This window comes from Pongo abelii, chromosome 6 (assembly GCF_028885655.2).
Source record: "Pongo abelii isolate AG06213 chromosome 6, NHGRI_mPonAbe1-v2.0_pri, whole genome shotgun sequence".
NCBI lineage: Eukaryota > Metazoa > Chordata > Mammalia > Primates > Hominidae > Pongo > Pongo abelii.
This window is the reverse complement of record NC_071991.2, coordinates 62154627-62174875: the sequence shown is the minus strand read 5'-3', so window position 1 is coordinate 62174875 and position 20249 is coordinate 62154627. Positions and strand designations below refer to the sequence as shown.

Below are 20249 nucleotides of genomic sequence, written 5' to 3'. Positions count from 1 at the left end.
AATTATTAGGGCAGATTGCTAAAACAGATAGGATCCCCCCCTCCAAAGGGAGGATCAGATTAATGAGTAAATAATAACAAACTACAGCGATAAGGACAATAGAGATTGGTTCAGTGAGCAATGGAAACAGAGGACAAGAAATGACTGTTTAGGAAAGTCAGTGAACTCCACAAGGAAGGTGATGTTTGAGTTGGATCTTAAAAGGTAAATAGGAGTTTGCCAGAGAAGAAAGTCAAAGGGTATTTCAGAAAGGGAGAACACCATGTTCAAAGGCATGGAGCTGTGAAAGGGCACAGAGCCATTCTGGAACATTGAGAAGATAGATGGGTTAAATGATGAGGAACAGCCAAAAATTGGGCTGGAGCAAAAGAGTGAGGTGAGCTTGTAAAAGACCTCACAAGATACACTAAGATACTCAGACAAGCACTGTCCAGCAGAGCTTTCTGCACTGGTGAAAATGTTCTATATTTGTGTTGTCCAAAATAGTAGCCATTAGCCACATGTGGCTATCAAATACTTGAAATATGGTGTGACTGAAGAGCTCAATGTATTTATTTATTTATTTTTGAGACAAGGTCTTACTCTGTCACCCAAACTGGGGTACAGTGCTGAAGTGATCCTCCCACCTCAGCCTCCCAAAGTGCTGGGATTATAGACATGAACTACCATACACAGCTGGAACTCACTTTTTAATTTTATTTTTATTTTTATTTTTATTTTTATTTTTATTGGCAGAGTCTCCCTCTGTCACCCAGGCTGGAGTACAGTGGTGGGATCTCACCTCACTGCACTTCCACTTCCCAGGTTCAAGCAATTCTCCTGCCTCAGCCTCCTGAGTAGCTGGGGTTACATGCACCCACCACCACGCCCAGCTAATTTTTGTATTTTTAGTAGAGACAGGGTTTCACCATGTTGGCCAGGCTGGTCTCGAACTCCTGACCTCAGGTGATCCACCCACCTCAGTCTCCCAAAGTGCTGGGATTACAGGTGTGAACCATCATGTCTGGCATTAATTTTTAATTTTAACTTTAACAACTCCCATATTGGATAGCTCAGGTTTAGATTTTCTTCTAAAGGCAATGAGGGACCAACAACAGCTTTTATTCATGTGGACAATGCAATTAGGTTTCTTTTAAATGGTGAGAATCCAAAAAAAAAAAAAAAAAACAGGGTAGAGAGGAAACTCTTGACAGATCAGACTGACTTAATTTAGGTCCCCTTGGCCAGAGCCTGTTCAGGACAAGTGTTTACTCAAAGAAATAGGGACAGGAAGATCCAGGAAGCATGTTATTCATCTTAGAGAACACAAGGAGTCAAAATCTGAGACGTTGAATTCTGCCTTCAATCCCATTGAGTAGGAGAGTGAGGGACCAAGGAAGGAAAGAAACCCAGTCAGCCAGATCATAAAATAGAGAGAAACAAGAGTGGGCAAAAGACACCTGCGTGCATACACACACACACACACACACACACACACACACACACACACACACCCCATCAGTTTTACTGGCCATTGGCCATGTGTGCCAGTAATGTGTTGACCTGATTTGAAGAGCCAAAGTTTCTGGTGGCAGGAAGCCCAGCCAAGACCAGGACAAGATTCCAGGAGAGAATCTCGAACCAAACCTGTGGAAGTCAGGATGGAAGGGAGAGGTAAATATTATTGACTTCCTGTACTGTACAAGGCACGTGGCTTACCAAGGATATAGATGAATGCTAGAAGCTTGCTTATAGTATAGGTAGCTGGATAACAAACAGATGAAAGGTTAAGCAAATATTAAAGTAATTATTTAATGCAGCAGTGGAGAGATTACATAAGGCAGTACATAATTGATTCATTGTTCAAATGATTTTCTAGGCATTAACCGCTGTGTTTTCAGAGGAGGATGCAAGCATTGCAGTCAAGGGCAGTCAGGGAAGGCTTCATGAAAAAGGCAAAATGGGCTGGGTCTAGAAAAATGGGGAGGAATTTGAACCAGATAAAATGGTGAGAAAGTAACTCCTAGAATGCCTGGAGAAATAACACAAGAGGGGAAGCACAAGCAATGTTCAGAGGGCATGGGAGGCAACTTGGGTCAGCCAAGCCTGGCAAGCTAGGTTGCAGATAGATAATAGAACACCTTGAAGGCAAGCTCAGTTGTTCAGATTTTCTCCTTTTGCCTTGTGGCTTCCTGTCTGCTCATCAGAATCACTTAGGATGCCTTTCGAAATTATCAGTACTCAAACCACACCCCACACTAAATAAATCAAAAAATTGGTGTGTTAGGCTAGTCATGGGGTTTTTAAAAAAGCTTCCCAAGTGGTTCTAATATACACCCAAGGCTGACAAAAGGGAAATAATATAACATTTTACTAGTGCCAAATCAGGGCCGTGCATAGGATAGATTGAATGGAGAGAAACTGAAGTTTGGCTATGTATATTTATATATAATTTGTTTCCTTCCTGCAAGAAGACAGGAAGCAGTTTGCTGCCTGACTTCACTTCCCATTTTGCAGTGGTAAGGTAGTATAGAAGGCAATTTAAGTTGTCTTCCCTCTAAGTCAGAGTAAAACGAAAGCACAAATTTATGTTTCCAGTCTACTCTCCTTTCCATCACAATTTGTGCACATAAAAATAATTTCCAACAATAACAGTCTGCAGTTAAGTTTTACACATAACCATTTATATTTTAATCGCAAAGCACCAGAAAAAAATGCCTAAGAGAACATTCTGTTTCAAAAGGAAAATGCTTTTGACCTACTTTATAAAAGTCAACATATTCCAGATCTTTCCTGCTCATCTTTGCTAGTCTCTGATATCCACATGCATAATTCTAAACTAACTATTAAAATGCATTTATCTTCTTGCAAATAACTGTATAAAAGTGCCAGTTGAACATTATAAACATAAACATTTTCCCTATGACGTTAAATTTCAGGAACTTTAAGAAAAATTTAGTTCAAATATCTTTCTCTTTTTTTCTTTTTCTTTTCCTTTCTTTGTTTTGTTTTGTTTTTGAGACAGAGTCTGATTCTGTCACCCAGGCTGGAGTGCAGTGGCACCATCATAGCTCACTGCAACCTCCACCTCCTGGGTTCAAGCGATTCTCGTGCCTTAGCCTCCTGACTTGCTGGGGCTACAGGCATGTGCCACCATGCGTGGTTAATTTTTGTATTTTTTTGGTAGAAACACGGTTTCACCATGTTGGCCAGGCTGGTCTCGAACTCTTGGCCTCAAGTGATCCACCCACTTTGGCCTCCCAAAGCGCTAGGATTATAGGTATGAGCCACCATGCCCGGCCTAGTTCAAATATATATTTCTATTAAAGTCAATAGGACAACAACTGCTGTTAAAATGGTTAAAATAGATAACATGATTATTTTAAATTAAAAAGAATTTTGTTTAAAAAAATGAAAAATATGTCAAAATGTTGCTTTTGTGTTATGTTAAACATTCTTTAAGAAAAAAAAATCAAAGAAATGAAGTCAAAACAAAAAGAGTGTGCCTGAGAGGTCATTCAAGGGCTTGCTATATCAGATTCCCTTTTTAAGGGAACTTCCCCAGCCAGTGGACCCAGCTGAGGCAGCAACCTGAGCCATGATCTATACCATAAATCCCCTTCATGAACTATATAACCCAAGGGCAGCCAACCTCAAGAGGTGACCTGACATGAACACCCACTCTCTTTCAAGAATTTGAACTGGAAATAGGAAGAGAAAATCACGTGGTGGAAGCAGAAGCTAAAAAATCAGTCAGTAGAAAGAAGCCCTGAGAAGCTATAAAAAGGGCAAGTTTTCAGTAAACTGAAGCCATTAGGTAGCGTCAGGATGTATAAAGTGGATGGTGAAGTAATAGGTAACAGGAGTGGCAGAAGTAGAGACAATGGAATGAGTCACGGTAACAAAGATGGGGATCAATGAGGTCCTGTTGTCGAAAGGACAATGAGATAATCCATTTCCTGCAGCTGCACTGAATTGCTCCAGTTCCCAGTGTTTGCATTCAGCATCTGTGAGGTCCAACTGCAGCTGTTCCCAGAGTCCCCAAAATTCCCATCTCCATCACCTATTCTAAGTAAATCGTTGTATCTTTCACCCCTGTGTAAACCAATACGTAGACTTACAGAATCACGCATTCAGTGAAAGAAGCTGGACCAATTGCATTTTGTGAAGAGAATTTTATCCTTTAAGATTGGTTACAGGTTTTTCTAGGAATAACATCTCTCGAAAGAAGAAAACATTCTTCACATCTTAAACAAGAAGACATAAATTAAAACTTTATAATGTTATATTTTAAGGGGAAAAAAGTGTCCTTTCTCTTGTCTTTTAATAGCTGCACCAACCTGGTTCATATTTACAAGCAAGTGGTATAGATAGGAGTGGAAAACATAATGACTAACTGCTACCCTCACATGACTGGAAATGAAAAATATCCACATTTATCTTCTAAGACATTTTATTAACTAATGTCTTCTAGAAGAATTCCTGTCAGGAGAGGATTATTATGCAGCTTTTATATATCATGTTTTTGAAAGATATTTGATGACATGGGAAAAAGACATTTCTTTCATCACATTAGATGAAACAGATGGTTACAAACTGCATAGTATATGACATGGTCACAATCTGGCAAGTGTTCATGTCAGGAGGATATATCAGCAATATATAAGCATGGAGAAATCATAAGTGAATTTTATCTTCTTCTTCATACATGTTTTCAAATTACCAAATGTTCTACAATAAACAAGTGTTGGTTTTATTAAAAAAAAAAAAAAACAGAGGTGTGGCCGGGCGCGGTGGCTCACGCCTGTAATTCCAGCACTTTGGGAGGCCGAGGCAGGCAGATCAAGAGGTCAGGAAATCAAGACCATCCTGGCCAACATGGTGAAACCCCATCTCTACAAAAGTACAAAAAGCTAGCCGGGCATGGTGGCGGGCACCTGTAGTCCCAGCTACTAGGAGGCTGAGGCAGGAGAATCACTTGAACCCGGGAGGCAGAGGTTGCAGTGAGCCAAGATCGTGCCACTGCACTCCAGCCTGGAAACAGAGTGAGACTCTGTCTTAAAAAAAAAAAAAAGCAGAAGTGCACATTATTTCTTCAGATGAAGAGACAGCAGACTGTACCTTGCTTATTGTTAATTCTGCCTAAGTGAACCTCAGTTAAACATTCTTCCTTTCACTTTTAGCTAATGCATTATTCTAAATTCTTTAAAACGTTCTCATAAATTCCAGAGAAGCTCTGGTTATTGCTGACAAGCAAAAGACCTTGCTAATGAGTATTTAGTATAGAAGCATTAACTTGTATACAGATTTTCTCTGACAAATGGTGGCCCAGCGAACAGAAAATAACATGGGGAAAATACGTAGGTAAATGTGATAAACTGACTCCCCCAGAAGAAGTTGAACTTTTTTTGTCATCTTTGGACCCCCTGCAATAGTATAGTGCTTGGCCAATGGAGGACCATCAAAAAGACACATTAAAGGAGCACATGAAAAGATGGCCATTTTCCTCCTCCATCTTATATTGGTTGGGTTTGAATCTTTTTCAGGTTTACACACCTGTCCCCAAGCATACAGGCTAAGGATTGGAAAATGTGATTTCTCCCGTTTCTGACCACTGGCTGCATTCATTAGATGCAGTTTAACACTTCATTGTGTATCAACTTTTATCTTTCCAAAATCATTTCCCATGTGTTAACCCCTCACCCAGACAGCAGAGGCAGCAATCAAGGCACACACTTCCTTGGTTTCTTTGCTAAGTGGTTCCCACAAAGGAATTCAACAAGCACAAGCACTGGATGAAGGGAGGGTGAGTTTGGGAACTCCGCCCAGCAGCAAGAGGAGGGATGAAATGCCAGAAAGAGGCATACCTCAAAAAAGTTTTGCCAGCTGACTCTCGCTGGTTTGAAACTCTGTGCTAAGGGAGTCCAATATATGAGTAATACTTCCATTTTTTCAATTTTGTTCTCATCTACTTAGTCATCAGCACCACACCCTGATACTTATGCCAAAAAAAAAAAAAATTCAGCATGAGAGTACATCACCAAAGTTCAATAAGAACAAGTGTGGCTTCCATTTCCTCTACCACCATGTGGAAGTGACCCATCCCATTATCAAAACCCCCGTTATGCTGGCAGAGGCAAACCACCCATTCTCTCATCTTCTCGCTTACCTGAAGCAAGTCCTCAGCATAGACATGTCCAGGGCCAGCTACCCTGTCATTGAAAGGGCATCATCCAAAAAACCTCTACCCCTGTGGGTTGGACCATGATACTAACCTTTAAAGCACTCTTGAGGGTGTTTTTCAAAGTTGAGTTACACCAGGAGGAGAAGCCACATTAGTCACCAGCAACTTAGCTAAGATTAATTGGTTAGGTCCCTAAGAAAGTGTGGGGCTTTAGGGGAAAAAAATGGGGAGGGCAGTGGGAGGAAATGTAGATATCTGAGCCTGGAACAGTGTTCAGGGAGGACTCAAGCTCTGGGGACCATGAACAGTAAGACACAACCAAGGCTGAGAAGAATCAAAGCAACTGTTGAAGGAAATAAGATGAATCTAAAGGGTCAAAGAGGGCAGACTATGTTGACCTGGATCAGTCCTACAAGCTCTGCAACTGGAACTTTTGTAAAAAAAATTGAAGTATAATATACATATAGAAAAGTAGAGACAACAAAAATATGATTAGTTCAGTGGATTTTTACAGGCAAACACTGCAACCAGGTCAAGAAAAAGAATGTTGATGCAATCCAGAAGCTCCCTTGGACCCCCTGCCAATCATCACCCTGTCTCTTATTCTCAAAGACAACATCTGTTTTGACTCATGATGGTTTAGTTCATCTATGCCTGCTAAATTTCATGTAAGTGGAATCATATGGGATATATGCTTGTGTGTCTGGTTTTTTTCTATCAATTTTGTGTTTGTGGAGTCCATCTATATTTCTTATTGGAATTGTAGTTTGTTCATTTTCATTACTGTAAGGTATTCTACTATATGAATATGCCATGATTTGTTTGACAGTCCTACAGCTGATGGATATTTGGGTTCTTTTCAGTTGAGACTATTACGAAGAATGCCGTTTGGAGTATTCTTGTACATGCCTCTTGGTGCACATCTACATACTCTTCTGTGGTATATATCCAGGAGGGGTATTGTTGGGAAGAAGGTAGGCATATGCTCTCCTTTATATAATACTGCCAAATGACTTTCTAAAGTAATTGTATCACTTACACACCCACCAGTGGAATATGAGAGTTCCAGTTGCTCCACATCCTTGCCAATATTTGTATTATCAGTCTTTTAAATTCTAGCTATTCTGGTGGGTGTGTAGTGTTATCTCATTGTGGCTTTAATTTGCATTTCCCTGATGACTCACACAGACTTTTTCGTGCTCTGCAATTTTAAAGCAACTCTGCATGTCTGTTTCATTGCAAATCATTCCTCAGCTGTACTGAGATTTAAAATCAACAACCATTTATTAAGTCCCTACTGTGAGTCAGAGTCTACATACGTTAGATGCCTCCATGTGCCTGGCCTGAAGGTGGTGGTGAGAGAGTTTTTTTCTGGACTAAGTGGTTTCTGGTCAGTCCTGCTGGTTTCGCTCTAGGATATATTATCACTGACATTGTGGAGAGAGCACTTCTGGAAAGAGAATGTCCCAGCAGGGCTGGGGGCAGAGGGCAGGAATGGGGTTGAGTGTAGAGAATGAAAACCAGCTGGATTTTCAAGCTTTCTGGCTTAAGAATAGTTGATGACAGTTTCTACAACTACATAATGTAACCTATCAGCCATAAAATAGGATAATGTTTAATACTGCTACAGATAACACTAGTCCTTATAAACAAGGGAAAAGTGAACTATAACAGTTGTTTGATGATACTATGAAATAAAAATCTCCCAGAAAGATCTTTCTCTGAATAACTCATAGAAAAAACAGGTTCTCTGAAAATGTGGATGAACCTTTGGTAACATGATGATTGTTGAGGGACAAAGACAGGTTTACTTAACCTCAAATCCCATCTGTCAGAGTTTTGTCCAAAGACGCAACAGTGGCCAATGGGAAGCTCCTTCTGTTTTAGAAAAAGAGGCTCTGAATTGCCTTCCTGTGCATCCTAACCAAGAAGGGATGCTAGGTGGGTGTTCCCTTGCTGCCTGCATTACAGGCTGACTGGAGTATATGAACATTCCATCACAGGGTCTGTTTATCACACTGAGATATTGTAAATGTGGAGAGAGTAGCCAAGAGTGAGAAAATGGGGCAAGTACTTGGGAAGGGTAACACATTATACACTAAGTAGCTACCCTGAACACTTAGATACCAGATCCCCTGCAGAAATCTCACTGAAAGGGAAACCCTAAAGGATAGTTAAGCCTCAACTGAGCAGAGGGCCAAGGACAGTCTGAAATGTGGGACCACATTCAATGAAGCCTCATTCAAAAGGAAAGAGAGTAGCTCCAGGCTAAGCCAGGGCTTAGAGATGGAAGGGGAGGAAGGAACCTTGGAAGAAGGTGTAGGTATGAGGTCACTTAAAAGAAAGGTCAATCAATTCCCAGTTTCCCCAAGGCTGGCCCTGAAGCATGGAAACCTTAAGTGCCCTACATTCCTCAGGTGGCCCAAGCCACCACTAACCCTAATAGAACCTAATTTTGGCCACCTCCATCACCTATTGAGATTGCCACACAGAATACCTGTGGCATAGGTGGATGGATCAAGCTGACCTCTCCTGGTGAGCCAGTTCTTCAGATCCATCCAGCTCAGCCAAAGAGATGTAGCCAGGCTTTAATATAAGCTTGCTTTTATTCCTGTGCAATTTGCGCCTCGTGTTTGCAGAAACTGAGAATGTTTTCCTTATTCGGATGAATAGCCTAGTGTTGGCAGCCTATGTGTGCCTGCAGAGGAAATTGTCATCCCTCTTTTTCCTTGCCTAGGAGATACTAGAGATCTGAGCAAGTGAAATTTTGAGGCTGAAGTAAGATAATGAGAAGACCCAGAGAGATTATAAAAGATGCAGAGTGAGAGAATGGAAAGAGTCTTGAACCAGAAGTCAGGCTTGAGCTGAAAGCTCACATCGCTCTTGTAAGATGTGTGTTCTCAGTTTTCTTATCTGTAAAATGAAGGGATTGGACTCTGATCTGAAAGTAAAATGTTCTGTTCATTGAGCATAGGGGGCTTGTTCAAAGTTGTTACCCGTTGTTACCCAGTGTGACAAAGGAGGCCTGGTTATTCTTCGTTTCCTCCTGAGATCCTCACTTGCTCTGGTCCCTGAGATTCTCTCCTCCTCACTCTGTTGCTCTGCATCTCCTGCATCATAGCTAAATGTCTATTATAGATATCCCAAATGTGACTAGAAATGTCTGTGAGGTCTGACTAGAAATGTCTGTGAGGTTCAACTAGATATGTTGAAGACGTGAAAGGTTGGCAGGAAGGTGATGAGTTTGCAGTAGTGGAGAATAAAACCCTGAGATTTCAGAGCATGAAAGAGCTTAGAAGTGGAAGGAGAAATGACAAACTTTTAAAAGCAAAAATAGCTTGGATGAGCCCTTTCCTGAAGTGTGTACCATGAAGCCCTGACACTGTAAGCCCCTCCCATGGGGCTCGGTGGGTGCAGAGGTTATGGTCAAATAAGTTTGAGAAATAGTGCAAAATGTGCCTTCTTCTCGGAGTTCCCCAAAGCTTATTAAAGGCACTGAGAACTTCTGTAGCAAGAATCCTGTTTAATGGTTGAACTCCCATGTTTCTTCCTCAAAATTTTACCCCTGACAACTTTTAAAATAACATCTATTATCATTACCTTGTTGAAATTACAATGAATACCCTTTGAGAAACACAATATATCATGCTGGGAGCAGAAACTCGGGAAATAAAAAGGAGGGAAACATGATTCCTATCTTCTTCATCTCCTACGTCCTGGGCAATATGACTCTTGCCCTGGAATCCAAAATTAGACTGCTCTTCTTTTTCACCCTGATGAACATACTAGCAGAAAATGTTCTATAGAACATTCTGACAGAGCAGACTGGCAAATGTTAGGTGTTCCAAAAATATATGTTGAAGGAATTAATGATCGAATGAATGAAACAAGTTACCGTGAACCACTTAGCGCAATGTCTGAAGCAGAGCAAAGTAGCAACAAATGCTGTTACTACTACACGCCCTGTTCTTTGGTGTAGGGGAAACAGAAAAGCTCAAACTTTGTTATTTGTCCCCTTCCAAATGACTTAAAGATTTAGATCAGCTCTGTCCTCAGGTAATATATATTTTCTGAAAGAGAACCAAATACTTATGCCACAATAAAATGACCTTTACACAGAGAAGCCTTAAATGGAATTGTATCAGAATCGTAGACAAAAATGTTGTTTGCTTACAGTCATAAACAATGAATCTCGTGTTTCTATGAGAAAGAAATGGACTGGGTAAATATATATATATATATTCCAGTTCTGTGATGTTAGGAGGAGGACCTAGTATGTTATTTGAGCATTTTTTTCCTTTTAATATCCTTACCATAGTTGCAGCTATTTACAGTAATAATATGATAACATAAAGGAGTTGGATTAACTTATTTACTCCTACCTATATTTATAAAACAGAATAGAGGCTCTAAAAAACTGGCAATAGTTAAGATTATGTGGATCAACTGACATAAAATGAATTTATCTTGTCTAAGAATTTCAAGTGTTTCCTAATTTAGTAATATTCTGAAGTATGTTTCTCACTGACAACTACTAACTAATCACAGTGAATCTTTTGAAAGACAATTGTTTTTCCTGCCCACAGTATATCAAGAAAACATTAAGAATAGGGCTGTGCTTTTATTGAGCACTTTCTGTGAGGTAAAGCACAGAAATAGATTTGTATTTAAGTGTGTATTATCTCATTAATGAAAGCTACAGTTGCCAGCTATTTGGATGAAAAAAAGCTGGCATTAAGTTAAAATATTTCTTATTTTCAAATACACGTTTTCGTTTTCTTGTCTTAGGAATTTACCTGACTTTAGGTAGTTAAGTGTGGCCAAAATAACAGAAGTTCTGACTTGATCTAGCTTAAACTAGGACATTTGCACAGCCTCTCATACCAGAAGATACAGAGGAAGATCAAGCCTCCAGCTTAGCTGATTCACTGGCTCAATGACGTCATCAAACGCTTGGGCTCTATCCATCTCTCTGCTCTTCCATCTACAGTGCTGGCTTTTTACCGAAGCTAGTTCTCTCCTCATGGTGATAAGATGGCCAATAGGAAGGACTGGAACAATACTGTTCACTATTCATCTACAGCAGGAGAGAGGAAATCCTCCCACCAAGGAACACAAATCTTTGCCTTTAGTCTGATTGGGCCAACTTACTACACTTGCCTGTCCCTAGAACAGGGAGCTGCCAGTGATGGTCCTAAACCCATGATTCTCAAAACATGGTCTTCAGAGCAGCAGTTTAAGCTGCTGGGAACCTGGAAACCTGTTAGAAATGAACACCTACAGAATCAGAAATGCTGAGGGTGGGGTCCAGCAATCTGAGTTTTAACAAGTCCTCCAGGTATTGTATAGTCTGAGGACTACTGTTTTAGACTAAACAGAATTTACTTCTAGAGATGGAGAAGGAGTGGATACATGGAGAAAATTGAGGTTCTGTTAGAAAGGAAGAAGGGGAAATTATGTTTATTGAGCTCATAACAGTGTTCACATCCTGGATTTTTCAAGAATAGTATTAGTTTCAAATATTCTGTTTCACGTGGTTCACAAAACATGGCCATTAAGTTGACTATCTCAGCCAGGCACGGTGGCTCACGCCTGTAATTCCAACACTTTGGGAGGCCGAGGTGGGCAGATCATCTGAGGTCAGGAGTTTGAGACCAGCCTGACCAACATGGAGAAACACTGTCTCTACTAAAAATACAAAATTAGCTGGGTGTGGTGGCTCATGCCTGTAATCCCAGCTACTCAGGAAGGCTGAGGCAGGAGAATCACTTGAACCTGGGAGGCGGAGGTTGCGGTGAGCAGAGATAGTGCCATTGTACTCCAGCCTGGGCAACAAGAGCGAAACTCAGTCTCAAAAAAAAAAAAAAGAAAGAAAGAAAGAAGAAAAAAAGATGACTATCTCAAAAACTCTTGAAATCCTCCTGTGAAGCACAATGTCTTAGAAAGATAATGAGAATATGCCAGGACACAAAATAGCTGAATTCCAATTCTAGTTATGTCAGTGGTTCATCCTGTGTCTTTGAGAAATTCACTTAGACTCTCCGGACCTCAGCTTTTATTTCATAAGAGTGTTGGAACAGAGTGTTTAAATTTCTAAAAATGGAAACAATTATAGCCAGCATTTATCATGCACTTACTATGTGCCATGCTCTGCCAAATATTATTTTTCTCATCTTCTTTGTGATGGTATCTGCCAAAGATTTTATTTATCACTCTGTCATTTAATACTTAGAATAGTTCCTGTGAAGGATATAACTTGCCCAAACTCAGTGGGCTGCTGAGTGAAGAATCTGGGATTCAGGTCAGTCTGACTCCCAAGTCCATTTATTTAGTCACTACACTATATTGCAGCCCCCTCCCCAACCTCCATCAAACTCTGATTCTGTCATTCATTTGTTTTCATGTGGTTTAGTTCATTATACCTTTTAGAAAAAAAGAAGTTTAGTGAAATTAAAGAATGTGAACTTTGAATTCAGACCATAATTTAAATCTTGGCATCACTATTCCTCTGATAGATGACTTTGGGTAAGTTAGCTTCTCTGAAACTGTAATTTGTAATCCATAGAATAACATTTTTTACCTGGCATTAAAGGAGGATTAAAGGAGATGAAAAATATAAAAATAATTTATATAGTGTGTGGACCACAATAGGTATTCAATAAATGTTAATTTTTCCCCTGCCTATTGCCCTATGGAAAATGTTATTTGATGTACAAGAGGGAAATATTTTGGAACATTTATTTGTTTTTCAAAATAAATATTTGCGTTTATAAATGACCTTACTAAGTACCACTAGGAATGGAAAAATTCTGCCTGAATCTTCTTGGCTAAAACTTTTCTAGACCTAAGAATACAGACAGATGACCTTGTCCAGGACAAGAACACTCTAGTACCTTCCATCAGCCTCCCCATAGCCACCCTCTCCCAACCGTCATTTCTCAGAGGCTTTTTCAAATGGGATGCACATGGTCCACATTTGAATCTGGAAGACAATTTTCAAATTTCAGAAGTGCCCATCTTTTTTTTTTTTTTTTTTTTGAGATGGAGTCTAGCTCTGTCCCCCAGACTGGAGTGCAGTGGCGGGATCTCTGCTCACTGCACGCTCCGCCTCCCGGGTTCACGTCATTCTCCTGCCTCAGCCTCCCGAGTAGCTGGGATTACAGGCGCCCGCCACCATGCCCGGCTAATTTTTGGTATTTTTAGTAGAGACGGGGTTTCACCGTGTTAGCCAGGATGGTCTCGATGTCCTGACCCCGTGATCCGCCTGCCTTGGCCTCCCAGAGTGCTGGGATTACAGGCGTGAGCCATCACGCCCGGCCAGAAGTGCCCATCTTAACCTGTGTTACTTTCAAAATGAAACTGTCTGTATGAGGTAAGGAGTCTGCTCTTCACTTTCACAGACCGTGCTCCCATGATGAAGGGGTACCAGCACCCACAGACGGAGTTTCAGGAAAGCTATTTGGTCCATAACAACAAAGGCCATGGCTCCCAAGGAAAGAATGCTCCCTTCAAAGCAGTTGCATCAAGGAGGAAAGAATTTACCCTATGAACTCAGAAGGGTGTGTGTTCTAAATATTTCATGTTTCACATCCATGGGTTTTGGTGGACTCTTTAGGACAATTTATTTTATCGTTCTATCATCATACCATTTCTAATGCTGAAAAGCAGGAAAATTAGGAAACATCCATTTCAAATGCTTAAAAAGTAAGAAGTTCCAGCTGGGCGCAGTGGCTCACACCCGTAATCCTAGGACTTTGGGAGGCTGAGGCGGGAGGATCACGAGCTCAGGAGTTTGATACCAGCCTGGCCAACATGGTGAAACCTCATCTCTACTAAAAATACAAAAAAAAATTAGCCAGGCTTGGTGGCAGCTGCCTGTAATCCCAGCTACTTGGGAGGCAGAAGCAGGAGAGTTGCTTGAACCCAGGAGGTGGAGGTTGCAGAGACCACACCATTGCACTCCAGCCTGGGCAACAGAGTGAGACTCCATCTCAAAAAAAAAAGAAAGAAAAGAAAGAAGCTCCTATTTTTTTCTTTTAATGTAATAAAATTACTCTTATATTTCTATTACTCTTATATATTATATATAATATTAAAAAAAATAGCTTTTTTTTTCTTTGAGATGGAGTCTTGCTCTTGTCACCCAGGCTGGAGTGCAATGGCATGATCTTAGCTCACTGCAACCACCGTATCCCAGGTTCAAGTGATTCTCCTGCCTCAGCCTCCTGAGTGGCTGGGATTACAGGTGACTACCACCACACCTGGCTAATTTTTGTACTTTTAGTAGAGACGGGGTTTCACCATGTTGGCCAGGCTGATCTCAAACCCCTGACCTTAGGTGATCCACCCACTTTGGCCTCCCAAAGTGCTGGGATTACAGGCGTGAGCCACTGCGCCTGGCCCTAATATAGATTTTAATATTATAGTTGGTTGTGGGCTATTAAATTTTGTCATATTGAAGAATAACACACTTTGGAGTAAATTTACAATAAATGGTTTCTGAAGTTATTTAATGCTTATTCTTTCTTGCAACATTATTCAAGCAGAGTGGACATTTATAGCCTTGTGTTTTCCAATACCATGACCAATACCCTCTTATAGTCACATTTTGGAGCAAATATTTAACATCAGATAATTTACCCGAAGGATAACACTTTAAAATTTTCTTTATTGTAACTAAGAGCCAGTAATAGATCATGAAGATGAATGTATGTCATTATTTCTCTGGTTAATATAGACATAATTATAAACGTTTGTTTTATGATCTCTGTTTATCTGACACAACACCAGGAAGGCTGATGGCCATTTATCTTGTGTCTTCATGAGCAAAGAAGAACATAAAATTGAGAAGATATCCCAAGATGCCATTATTTGTAGACATTCTTAATAATTCAACTCTATAATTATGCTACTTCCCTACAATTTTTGTATGTTTATTTTATGTCTATATGTGTATTTATATAATATATAATTATTCTATTGCTACTGTATTGACATATGTTTTTAATTACTAGCAACCAAAGCTGGGTTAATAACCAAGGATCTTGAGACTATGGGATGAAATGTAGGCACTAGGATTTTTTTAACACGCCCTAGGTGATTACAGTGTGCAGCCAGGGTTGAGAATCACTCATCCAAAGGTTCTACCAACCACACTTGAACACATATATTTTTAACTTCACTGAGAATACCTGTTACTAGTAATACAGTATTATAGTACACATAAGGCCTTACTGTTTGCTGCCCCACCTGCTCCCTCTCCCCATGATTCCTCTTTAACTTCTCCTTGAGCAGAATATCCAACATAGTGGTTTGCTGGCGCGCGTGCGCGCGCGTGTGTGTATGTGTGTTTAGCCGCAAAGCTTTTTGTTCTTTTTCCAAATGAAGTTTGCGTCAGAATAATAAATGACACCGAACAGAGCCAACCCGACAGATCTGAAGTGGAGTGAAGAGGGCCTCAAGCCCCTCTGCTCTCCTATTCCTTCTCCATCATTATCGGAACCCCAGGCTTCCCAAAGCACCATTTCATTTTACTTTATTTTATTTTATTGAGACAGAGTCTCTCTCTCTTGCCCAGGCTGGAGTCAGTGGCATGATCTTGGCTCACTGCAACCCCTGCCTCCCGAATTCAAGTGATTCTCCTGCCTCAGTCTCCTAAGTAGCTGGGATTATAGGTGTGTACCACCACGCCTGGCTTACTTTTTATTTTTTTAGTTGAGATGGGGTTTTGCCATGTTGCCCAGGCTGGTCTCAAACTCCTGACCTCAACTGATCCACCTGCCTCGGCCTCCCAAAATGCTGGGATTACAGGCATGAGCCACCACACCCCTCCCCAAAGTACCGTTTTAAATCTGTCTCTCAGACACTAGAGAACGTCATTGTCTCACTGACTGGCTGCCAAGAGAAGTCACATTTCAAACGTGATGGAAAGGCCCCCAGAACAATCTGCTGAATTCATGCAACACTCAACTGCACCCAGGAAGTCCTGGATCTACCTCCGCTTGCCCATGACCATGCTATGAAACACCAATAACTGTGGAAATTTAGAAGAAGGCTCTCCTCCAACTCCCAGAGTGGCTAATTCTAAGCAGAGCCTTTTCTACTTTTTTTTTTTTTTTTTTTTTTTTTTTAAGATGGAGTTTCCCTCTTGTTGCCCAGGCTGGAGTACAATGGTGCGATCTCACTCACTGCGACCTCCGCCTTCGCGTTCAAGCGATTCTTCTGCCTCAGCCTCCCGAGTAGCTGGGATTACAGGCATGCGCCAGCACAACGGGCTGTTTTTTGTTTTTTTTTTTTTTTGAGAGAGTCTCGCTCTGTCGCCCAGGCTGGAGCGCAGTGGCGCGATCTCGACTCACTGCAAGCTCTGCCTCCCAGGTTCAGGCGATTCTCCTGCCTCAGCCTCCCGAGTAGCTGGGACTACAGGCGCCCGCCACCACGCACGGCTAATTTTTTTTTTTTTTTTTTGTATTTTTAGTAGAGATGGGTTTTCACCGTGTTAGCCAGGATGGTCTCGATCTGACCTCGTGATCCGCCCGCCTCGGCCTCCCAAGTACTGGGATTACAGGCATGAGCCACCGCGCCCAGCCTTGTATTTTTTTTTTAGTAGAGACAAGGTTTCTCCATGTTGGTCAGGCTGGTCTCGAACTCCCTCCCCACCTCAGGCAATCCGCCTGCCTCGGCCTTCCAAAGTGCTGGGATTACAGGCGTGAGCCACCGCGCCCGGCCTAAGCAGAGCCTTTTCTAATGGTTGAAAAATGAAGCAAACTTTACAGTGTGCTCCCACTCTCTTATCTGCTGTACCCCTGTCTCCAAATCAGGTCTCAACAAATATCTCAAGGGATCTGAAAAGGGATACCCAGTTATGAAAGGGCAACCTATGGCCTGAAAGGAGTGTGTGGAGTGAAGGAGCATAGTTTTGACAACTTTGCTTTGGTGATTTTGGGAAGTGGTTGTGGGCAGTTGGCATATGAATCTTGTTTTTTGTTGAAAACAAAACAAAAGAGGAAAAGGCTGGCTGATAGCTGGTTGACCTGAGGCTCCACCACTGGTCTTTTTATCTACTGGGTCCCCCTACAGGGTCTGGAACTTTGATTCATCTTTGTGATTCATCATACAAAAGAGAGCTTGGATGCAGGTGGCTAAAAGTTGCAGTATGCATAAATGCTTCTATGCCTTTTAACAACCCCATGGGAATTTTTTTTTTTTTTTTTTTTTTTTGAGACGGAGTCTCGCTCTATCACCCGGGCTGGGGTGCAATGGAGCGATCTCAGCTCACTGCAACTTTCGCCTTCTGGGTTCAAGCAATTCTCCTGCCTCAGCCTCCCAAGTAGCTGGGACTACAGTTGTGCGCCACTATGCCCAGCTAATTTTTGTATTTTTAGTAGAGAAGGGGTTTCACCATGTTGGTTAGCCAGGATGGTCTCGATCTCTTGACCTCGTGATTCTCCCTCCTCGGCCTCCCAAAGTGCTGGGATTACAGGCGTGAGCCACCACGCCTGGACGGGTAATTTTATTATTTTACAAGTCAGTAAACCGATGCTTAGAGAAGTTAACCAACTTGATCAAGGTCACACAGTGGTGGAGAAGAGATTCCACCCCATACTTTTTGGGCTCCATAGAACATAAGCTTTCCACTATGTTAGCTTGTCCTGAGAGAAAGGGGTTTTGGTTGGAGGGTGAGGTAGAGAATGACCAATTTTGGAGAAGGTGTGAATTTGGAGTCGGACCAGTCCTAAATAAGTGTTCTAGAAGGGAACTCTAGGAAGACAGGGAAACATGGACCCCAGCCACAGTGGAGCTGGGAAAGAAGTAAAGGGAGAGGGAGGGCATTAGAGACAAGCATTACCTGCTTCAAAAACTTGAGCACCATTAAATGGATTTTGACACCCAGGCATGACTTGGTGTTGTGTAGAAACTAAATATATGCAGCTTTTATATTTTTAATCATGTGACATTTTAATCTCATAGATCTACATTCAAATTCTGGGCTCATTAAGTCTTTAATTTGTTTTTGAAGCAGTTGTAATTGAAACAAACTGGGGTCCACTAGCCTGGCACAGTAAGGCCAAAAATCTATACCAAGGTTTGTAGCCAGACAAAGGATGTTTATTTGCAGGGCACCAAGCAAGGAGAATCAGGCAACTCACACTTAAGACCCTGTCTCCCCAGTGGCTTGCAAGTAAGGGTTTTTGTTTGTTTGCTTGTTTGTTTTTGAGATGGAGTCTCACTCTGTTACCCAGGCTGGAATGCAGTGGCACGATCTTGGCTCACTGCAACCCCCCACCTCCCCAGTTCAAGCGATTCTCCTGCCTCAGCCTCCTGAGTAGCTGGGAATACAGACGTGCACCACCATGCCAGCTAATTTTTGTATTTTTAGTAGAGACAGGGTTTCACCATGTTAGCCAGGATGATCTCGATCTCCTGACCTTGTGATCCACCCGCCTTGGCCTCCCAAAGTGCTGGGATTACAGGCATGAGCCACCACGCCCAGCCGCAAGTAAGAGTTTTTAAAGGCAGGGGTAAATTTTAGGAAAGTAGAAGTTATAGGCAACAATTGTAAATTAATATATGAAGGTTATATATTGGTTTGACCTAAAAAGGATAGAACATCTTGATGTGGGGGCTTACAGGTCCTAAGGAGATTTTAAGATTTTCTGATTTGCAATTAGTTAAGGAAGAGAAGCTCTGTTTAAAATTTTGGGTCAACACCATGATTGTATATTTAGAAAACCCCATCGTCTCAGCCCAAAATCTCCTTAAGCTGATAAGCAACTTCGGCAAAGTCTCAGGATACAAAATCAATGTGCAAAAATTGCACTCTTATACACCAATAACAGACAAACAGAGAGCCAAATCATGAGTGAACTCCCATTCATAATTGCTTCAAAGAGAATAAAATACCTAGGAATCCAACTTACAAGGGATGTGAAGGATCTCTTCAAGGAGAACTACAAACCACTGCTCAACAAAATAAAAGAGGACGTAAACAAATGGAAGAACATTCCATGCTCATGGATAGGAAGAATCAACATCGTGAAAATGGCCACACTGCCCAAGGTAATTTATAGATTCAATGCCATCCCCATCAAGCTACCAATGACTTTCTTCACAGAACTGGAAAAAACTACTTTAAACTTCATATGGAACCAAAAAAGAGCCTGCATTGCCAAGACAATCCTAAGCCGAAAGAACAAAGCTGGAGGCATCACGCTACCTGACTTCAAACTATACTACAAGGCTACGGTAACCAAAACAGCATGGTACTGGTACCAAAACAGAGATATAGACCAATGGAACAGAACAGAGCCCTCAGAAATAATACCACACATCTACAACCATCTGATCTTTGACAAACCTGACAACAACAAGAAATGGGGAAAGAATTCCCTATTTAATAAATGGTGCTGGGAAAACTGGCTAGCCATAGGTAGAAAGCTGAAATTGGATCCCTTCCTTATACCTTATACAAAAATTAATTCAAGATGGATTAAAGACTTAAATGTTAGACCTGAAACCATAAAAACCCTAGAAGAAAACCTAGGCAACACCACTCAGGACATACGCATGGGGAAGGACTTCATGTCTAAAACACCAAAAGCAATGGCAGCAAAAGCCAAAATTGACAAATGGGATCTAATTAAACTAAAGAGCTTCTGCACAGCAAAAGAAACTACCATCAGAGTGAATGGGCAACCTACAAAATGGGAGAAAATTTTTGCAATCTACTCATCTGACAAAGGACTAATATCCAGAATCTACAATGAACTCAAACAAATTTACAAGAAAAAAACAAACAACTCCATCAAAAAGTGGGCGAAGGATATGAACAGACACTTCTCAAAAGAAGACATTTATGCAGCCAACAGACACATGAAAAAATGCTCATCATCACTGGCCATCAGAGAAATGCAAATCAAAACCACAATGAAATACCATCTCACACCAGTTAAAATGGCGATCATTAAAAAGTCAGGAAACAACAGGTGCTGGAGAGGATGTGGAGAAATAGGAACACTTTTACACTGTTGGTGGGACTGTAAACTAGTTCAACCATTGTGGAAGACACTGTGGCGATTCCTCAGGGATC

At 41.3% G+C, this 20249-nt stretch overlaps 1 protein-coding gene across 5 annotated transcripts in view; it reads right to left on the bottom strand.

Annotated features, from left to right (window-relative positions):
- The window catches only part of HYCC1 (hyccin PI4KA lipid kinase complex subunit 1), a 201170-nt gene that overhangs the window by 119645 nt on the left and 61276 nt on the right, over positions 1 to 20249 (bottom strand). The gene's annotated exons all lie outside the window — the stretch shown is intronic.